Source organism: Mobula birostris, chromosome 24 (assembly GCF_030028105.1).
Source record: "Mobula birostris isolate sMobBir1 chromosome 24, sMobBir1.hap1, whole genome shotgun sequence".
NCBI lineage: Eukaryota > Metazoa > Chordata > Chondrichthyes > Myliobatiformes > Myliobatidae > Mobula > Mobula birostris.
In genome coordinates, this window is record NC_092393.1 from 39,901,469 (window position 1) to 39,910,252 (window position 8,784).

Consider the following 8,784-nt stretch of genomic DNA (forward strand, 5'->3'; position numbering starts at 1 on the left):
CATGTATCTGTCCAATTTATTCTTAAATGTTAAAAAAGAACCCACATTTACCACCTCATCTGGCAGCTCATTCCATACTCCCACCACTCTCTGTGTGAAGAAGCCCCCCCTAATGTTCCCTTTAAACTTTTCTCCCCTCACCCTTAACCCATGTCCTCTGGTTTTTTTCTCCCCTTGCCTCAGTGGAAAAAGCCTGCTTGCATTCACTTTTTTTTTGTCAGTTATACAATTTATTATTCCATTTAGTCCAGAATGATTTCCAAGCGTCTATAGCAGTTTTTTAGATGAGGAGCTTCTGTTGGCAGACGGCATACCTGTTATCGTAATCTTCTTGCTTCACGCTCAGACTCCAAAAGCGTGAGCACATCTCCCTCATGGACTGGCCCTTTCACATTCCGAATGATGGATCGGTTGCTGTCATCCATAAATTCCACACGTACCTGTGTACACTGTCCCTGCGACCCAGTTCTTCCAAGAACCTTGGTAACCCGTGCTAATTTGACGGCCTGTGTCCGCGGGTCCTCCATCACGGCAGCAGCTTAGCGAAAAAAAAAATGTTTCGTAACTCCAAAAACAAATTGAAAGAATAACACGGGAAACATGTCTACTCAGTTTTACTTTTCTTTACTTTAGCTAGGCACTCACATATGGTGTGGTGGCCTAATGATGTATGCCATTCACATACGTTCATATATAACCTGTAATGAATTATGTAAACAAACAAAGAATGCCTAATCAAACAGTATATTCACAATATTACTCAAATATTAATTAAGTAGAACATATACAAAGAGGTGTTGGACAGACAAAAATAAATGGACTGAGCAGGGAAAAGTTAAAGATAAAAAGTCATGTATAAGTTCTTAGTTGAATATCTGCAGGCTATAGTTTAGTATCCTTGAAATGCTGTTCAGAATAAAATCATCGAATGACTGAAACAGCCCAGTCAGTGTCCAATTCCATTTTAATTAATTTGCTATTTACTTCTGGTGTAAGCCAGTTTACTTGTTCCTTGTTAGCTTTTACATTTTAAATCTCAAGGCCACCCAGTCCTGTGTCACTCTCATCGTTATTAGATTTTCCATTAATATCGTGCCAATTAGTGCTACTTTTGAAATTGCAGCTTGATTTTTTATCTTTTAGTCTTCCCTGTTCAGTCCATTTATTTTTGTCTGCCTGACATGCTATTGGTATGTGTCCTGCTTTATTGCATTTTTTGCAAATTTCACCTTTAAATCTACATTGTTCTGGTGTGTGTGAGCCCCTACCACAACAGTAACACAACTTGTTCAGCCAAGCACGTTTCTGTTTAGACGTTCCAATTTTGTTCACATTCTCTTTCATGCTCGACTTCAACTAACTTCCAATTCTGCCTGCTGTTTCCATTGATAGAGCAATTTCAAGTGTTCTTTTAAATGTGAGATGTGCTTCAGCTAGGAGCAGTTTTTCAAAGCTTTCTACTAAAATTCCGCAAACTGAATAATTTCCCAGTACATCTTTAGCCCATCACTGAAACGACAATGCTCAGAAAATTTCTTCAATTCATCCACATGTGATGAAATAGACTCCCCTTCTTTTGAGTCTGCTTATGAAACTTAAAGCGTTCTGCAATCAACATAGTTTTGGTTCTAAGTGTTCTTGCATTATGTTCACAGTATCAGCAAAACTCATTTCAGCCAGTTTGGTTGGAGCAGTCAAACTTGTAAGCAAACTGTTTGCTTTTCCACCTATTGCATTCAGTAACACTGGCACTCACTTTCATTGACTATTTCATTTGCTTCAAAACACTGCTCAATTCTTTCAGTTATCTGTGGTGCATTCAAATGATGTGTTTATTTTTCCGATGTAGCCAGCCATTTCTGCTTTTTAAGAATTTATTATCATTATCACTTTGAACTCTCTGCTTATGAACCTGTAAATTTCATCCGTTTCCTGCCCTTTTTTTGAACTCGAACATCTCTCTCTCCCTTTCCAATTGTTAAAAGGCCTGAAATAATTAGATATGACAAAGTTATTTCCCATGATAGACTTGCAGATGGAGTTAGAGCAGAATTGGTCTACATGGTTGCAAGTGTATAATAAGTAACACTGGGGCCTTGTGGAGCATCATTTTGGAGAATAATCATGCTGGAGGTGTTGCTGCCTATCCTATTGATTGCAGTCTGTGGTCCTTATTAGAAAGAAATAAAATGAAGTCACAATGTTGGTCACAATGATTATCATACTTCTAGCTATCAACAGATCATTACCTATTCCATCGCAATCCATAGAATCAGTGCCTGCTATTTCTTATAGAAAATGTCTTCACTTTAAACATTCCTGCCTCATTTCAGTACCAGTCTGTCATTGCCTCCAGTTCAAGCCAATTCTCTTATTTTAATACTCTGTTCAATATTAGCTACATTCGGCCTGTTTAAAGTATCATTCCCAGCTTCTTTCCTTCCCTTTCCTTGTAAACCTGAAGTTTTTCTCCTTCTCTTTCCACTTTCTCCACTTCCCTATTTCCCTTCAGTCAATTCATTTCCCTTCCCTTACCCCTCCGATCCCATTTCCCCACATCCTGATAGCCATCTGTTGACTGCCTTTTCATCATAATTCACGTCCACTGCTGTCCATTCCTGGGTTCCTCAGTCACTTATGCCTCAAAGTAATCTTCTTTCCAATGGTTTCTCAACTGAAAGCAAGCTCATTTTCTTCTTTTCTCAGCCTGACAAAGGCTCTTCAGCCTGAAACATTAACTCTCTTTTCTTCATAGATGTTGTCTGACATTTTCTGTTTTTATTTCTGGCTTCCAGTCCACTGGATTGGGTTCATCTTCATTACCTCCCCTTATCTGTAACCAACTCCAGATTTTAAATATGAACTCCAATAATTTGGAAGTGTTCCCATCTTCAGAGGCTCAAATCCTTGTTGTGTTACTGAGATGAAATTGTGCCATAACTTTTGGGATTGGACAAAAACACAGACAGGGACCTAAAATTGATCTCACTTCATGCTTGCTTTTTAATTTTATTTGTTTTATAGGATTTATCAATGGCAATATTTTTAGCCCATCCTTGATTACTCTCGGAAAGGAGGTGGTGAACTGGGTTCCAGAACACCCAGACTATGGTCCTCTGGTGATTATACTGGCCCAGTGCTTTTGGCTGTGTTTAATCACAATGACAAAGGAGCAATGATGAATCACCATAACAAGCAGTATGAGACTTGGAGGAGAACCTAAAGATTGCAGTGTTCCCATGCATCTGTTGCTCTTGTCCTACCTAATGGAAGAAGTCGTGGATTTACTCAGTCCTGTGGATATAGCCTAAGCGTGTAACTGCAATGGATGATGCAGATGGCATACTGTAGTCACACAGCAATGGAATCAAATGGGCTGGTTTGTCCTGTATGATGTATTTTTACCAAGTAGAAGTTTTGTTTTGAATAACGGACCAAATTGTGCGCTGTCAAATTTCCTTGAACCATATACTTAATCGTTTTTGATTGTTAAAAACTGAAACAGTTTACAGAAATTTTTAGATTATGAGAACACTCAGTCCTCTTTTATTGTCATTTAGAAATGCATACGTACATTGAGAAATGATACAATGTTTCTCCGGCATGATATCAGGGAAAACAAGACAGATCAAAGACTAACACTGACAAAACCACATAATTATAACATATAGTTACAGCAGTGCAAAGCAATACCACAATTTGATGAAGAACAGTCCATAGGCACAGTAAAAAAAAAGTCTCAAAGTCCCGAGCCGATCGACTCCCGAGTCTCCGACAGCGGCGGCAAAAGGGAGAAACTCCCTGCCATAAACCTTCAGGCACCGTCAACTTGCCAATACCTTGGAAGCAGCCGACCACAGCCGACACTGAGTCCATCCGTCCAAAAACTCCAAGCTTTCGAGAAGCCTCTCCAATACAGCCTCCCGAGCGCCATCCTCTGCCGAGCGCCTTCAACCTCTTCCCGGCCGCTGAAACACGCAAAGCCAAGGATTTCAATGCCTTCAGCTCCAGAGATTCCGGTTATCACACAGTAGCAGCGGCAGCAGAGCGGACATTTCAGAAGTTTTCCAGATTTTCCGCTGTGCGCTCACCTCTGTCTCCATCAAATCAGGATTGTGCATGGTCCCCTACTTGATAGATAACAGATATTCATCACCAGACAGGCCGCGCACACTGTCATCGCGCCACCATCTTCTCCCCTAATTAAAAAGATGAATTTAATGAACAAAATCTTAAAGCCCCAGAAATGAATCAGAATCATTGAGATAAATAAGCACACAGTACACCTGCATTTATGTGATTGATCTGTGTTGGTAATGCTGTTCAAATGAATAGGGGCCCACACCACTCATCACTGGCCCAAGGGAAAAGGTCAGGTGCAAAGTGCATTCATCTGGGCACATCAGTGGTGAGAACAGAGAACAGTGGAGAGAAAGAGTTCCAGATATATTGGCATCCAACCTCCAGCTGGCATCTGGTTTCGTCTTGCAGCCCTCAGGTGCAGGGGCTTGGAGATGAGCTGACCAGTAAGAGGATCAGATTCTCATTAAATTCTGTGCAGTCAGCTTTATACAGGACCAAAGGCACAGGTGAGAAAAATTAAAAATGTTTTGATAATGTTCTCTTAAATGATAGTTTCCTATCTAAAACAATGGAGGAAACATTATATTTTAAATCAATATATTTGAACATACAAGATAAATATTGACTAGAGCCTGAGCTGGAAATTACTCTTTGTCTCTCATGGATTATAGCATAGTCTGTCTTTGTGAAATATGCATATTAATAGCCATTATTGTAACCCTTACGCAAGTCTGAATTCCATAACCATCCATAAAAAACAATATACTGTACTACACGATAACATGCGCAGCCAATCATGTTGTTTAAGCAGTGCATTTTTTTCTTGGTTCAGAGTATGCTTTCTGAGAATTCCAGCATGCTCTAGATCTGCAAACTGATCTAATCTTTGATCAACATGATACCATTCCTGGCTTTATCAGCACTTCAGTCATATCACTGAGCCTGCTCTGCCCATGTTGTATTTATTGTATGGTTTCAGACTCAAAAGCTGCAGGAGTTAACACTGTGTTCATCTCCCAGTATTCACACTGTTTTATCCAAAATTTTACAATCATCACTTTTCCTAGATCTACTGTTTCCTAGTGAAACAGTAGATCTTATCAGCACCAATGCCACTCCACCTCTTGCTGCTTTTTCTTTATGAAGTTTGAAATAACCAACATCCCAATAATGATTATGCAATTTCTTCTTCTCAGTCCTGATGCAATTTCTTTATATCCTCTGTACATCATCCTAAACTGCAGTCAACATCCAACATTTTAATTACCACACTTTCTCCAACTTCTAAACAACATCTAAGCTGCCCTTCTTTCCAAATAATGCATCTCATGGTTCCTAATCATCTACTTTCCCTTCTAAATACTTTTTGCCTGAATATTGACAATCAGACATCCAACCTGCCCTTTGGCACCAGGCTGCTCTGGTCAATGAAGAGACCATAAGATCATAAGATACAGGAGCAGAATTAGACCATTTGGCTCATCGAGTCTGCTCTGCCATTTCATTAAGACTGATCCATTTTTACCCCTCAGCCCCAATTTTCTGCCATTTCCCCATATCCCTTCATGCCATGACCAATCAAGCATCTATCAACCTCTGCCTTAAATATACTTAAAGGCTTGGGCTCAAAGCATGTTCAATGGCTCAGAGTTTGTGATGAAGCACTCCACTGACCAAAGAAAACTATCTACTGTATATTTCAGAAGCATTCAAAATCCTTCTAAATCCATTTTAAAATACTCATTAAGTTTTTCAAAAGGATTATGTTTCAAATAAATTAAACAATATTTAAGTACACTTCAAAGAAATTAAAAGTAATTAAATGAGCTAACAGATTTCAAAAAAGTATAACTTACTGTGTCCCACACAGATATTGCATTCGATTCAAATAAATGGAGTCACTGTTCTGGTGTTAGTAAGTTTGGGCAGAATCCACCATCAAGGTGCTAGAAGATCAATTTTTCTGCCCCTGAAATAGCATCTATTACATTCCCTGCTGATGAAGGGACACTAATTGTCATCTAGGGACTGATCTTTGCCTTCCGCACTGATCACAGACATGCTCAGTACCTTCAAAACACAATTTCTTCAGTTCCACAGCTGCTGTCATTCTTTTTAGCTTGATGCTCACATCTCCTCTTTAAGTTTTATTTTATATCAGGAACTGTGCAGTTCTATCATTGTCATAATTCAAACTGTGGAAGGTATAACACATCTCACCTGTGATTTCAGGCAGAATTGCAAAGACAGACAACAGTGCCACAAAGGTAGTGATTAATGGAAGTCAAGGAAACTTGCTCATGTGATAAAGTTGAAGCAAGGAAATATGACAAAGGCAAACAAAACTTAGCTGGGCATCACAGAGAAAAATATATTTGGCACCATGGTTAGGATTGCTTCAGTGCATGGTGTATTCTCAGTACTCTGGAGGTATTAAATAATTTCATTACTGTCAAACACTTTTCTGTTCATTGCTTATACTTTTATTCAGCAATCATTCCGTATCACATCTTGTCACATTTTACTTGCCCCATCACAGCGAAAAACGCTTGTTTTTGAATGGATATTATAAGGGTCAAAATATAAAGTGACAGTTCAGAGATCAATTTATCAGGACTTGGCTTGGTCTCAGATGATATGATTGCTGAACATTTGCAGCTTTGTAGTGTTTCATTTATGTAGTTTACTGATGGTAAAATGATTTAACATGTTCACCCCAAAACCTGTATGGTTCAATATCAAAATTATTGAAATACTTGTTTCAATCATATTAAAATTATTTTTTCATGTCAATCTTTAAACTAATATTGAAGCTTTGCTACTTTTCCAAATAATAGTCATAAAACATTCTTCATTTTCCAATACAGTTCTTTACAATCAGCAGAATCTCCTCATTGAGCTGATTTATGAAGGTTATGACTAGCAAAGGCATCCAACTTATTCCTGTGGGAGCCCACTTGTCACTGTTCTCAAACCTGAAATGTGCCCATTTATAATCATCTTCTCTTTTCTCTTTTCCGTCTTGTGAATTGCTACTTTGATTTGCAAACATTTATAAAGGCTTGTGGGTTTGTTTTTTTTTGCAGAATTGGCCTGAAACTCTCTTTGGTCTGTGGTAAATAAACACCAGCTGGAAATACTGAAACTCAAAATGAGACATATTTGAAATATATTTCAGAGATGTTCCAAGGCTGTATTGATGCAGTATCTGTAGCATTTGTGAAAATTAGCTTGCTGATTTAACCAAACCATCATTGTGGCTGAGTTCGACAAGAAACCACCCAAAAAATAATGTCTACTGGACTGTGGCCTATGGCCAGAAGTGCTGAAGATTGAAAAGGCCCATGTATGGGTACTATTGCTGCTTCTGCCTTTCTGCGTTTCTCTCAGAGTTGAGTTGCTATGTGTTGAAGATCATGTCCAGTGTGCTTCTAGATGGAGAAATGCACACTGTAGTTCAGAGGCTAGTGCTGCAGCTTCTATAGGAGCTATGTTGAGGAGAACCCTGGGATGAACTCCCTGAAGTTACCTAAATCGAGAAAACTGACTAGGGTAATTGTAGCAGAGTCTTACTGCCATGAGCCACAGGGAAAATCATCACTTGGATCCACCTCAACTGCTTCCTTCCCGTGGCTAAAGAATGGTACTATAATTCCCTGAATCATAGTGTAAATGCTGTCCATCTAGACAAGGGTACAGTGGATGTGATCTCAACTGTGCAACAATTCCAAAAGAAATGCAGGGAATATCATCAGACATTATACTTATCCTTTATCATCATCAGTGAAGCCTTTGACTCTATCGATTGGACTGTGGTGTACCTTCCTCATATTCTGTTTTCAACATTACGTGTCTCTATTTTACATTTGCTACTTGATGGCATGTAAGCCATGAATCTATTCAATGATCTATAGCTTAACCATTATTTACCAGTGTCAAACAAAGCAGCATTGTTACCCTGACACCTTTCTCAATCTTTTGTTCTTCAGCATTGCATCTCACCTTCAATAAATCTCCTGCTGGAGCAGATTCAATCTGTTAGAACCTGTTCAAGTTGCAGAGGTTACACTCCAGAACTAAGGTCACCTGAACCGCAAGTCAAGTTGCAATACACAGATGAAACTTGGATGAGTGCATTTTTGTGAACACTTATTTTTTAAAACAAAATAGCTGCTCAGAAGACAGAAAAGAGAATACAGAAGATGGTTATAAATGGTCATGATTCAGGTTTGGGAATGGTGACAAGTGGGCTTCCATAGTGATAAGCTGGGTGCCTTTGCTGTTCATAATTTTCATAAATACTTGTGAATTCACTGAAAACTATGAAAATATGACCATCAGCATCAATAAAAGTCCTAAACAAACTTCCCCCTTCTCCCCACCCCTCACTACTGCTGTGCCACACTCCCCTCCAGCAATAATGGCTCATAGTGAGATGTTGGAAAATATGGATAACTTCCTATAACTCGGAAGCCACCACTCAGAACCGTCATCAAACGTCACCATCACTTTCAATTCACCAGCACAGTCTTTTAATCAATTGAGGAAAAGATGATATAGAAAGTTAAGATCTTAGAATTGGCACAAAATTGATGATCTACTGGGCAGCAATATTCTTTGCCCTCCAAAGGTTCCCAAGACCTTTACAGGTACTCAATGTATCATGAAGATATCATCAACACCATTTGCACAGAATTCCCC

The 8,784-nt window shown here is 39.0% G+C and overlaps 1 pseudogene; it reads right to left on the reverse strand.

Moving 5' to 3' along the window:
• Positions 1 to 221: 221 nt before the first annotated feature.
• On the reverse strand, positions 222 to 527 carry LOC140187203 (small ribosomal subunit protein eS28 pseudogene; annotated as a pseudogene).
• Between the last annotated feature and the right edge of the window lie 8,257 nt (positions 528 to 8,784).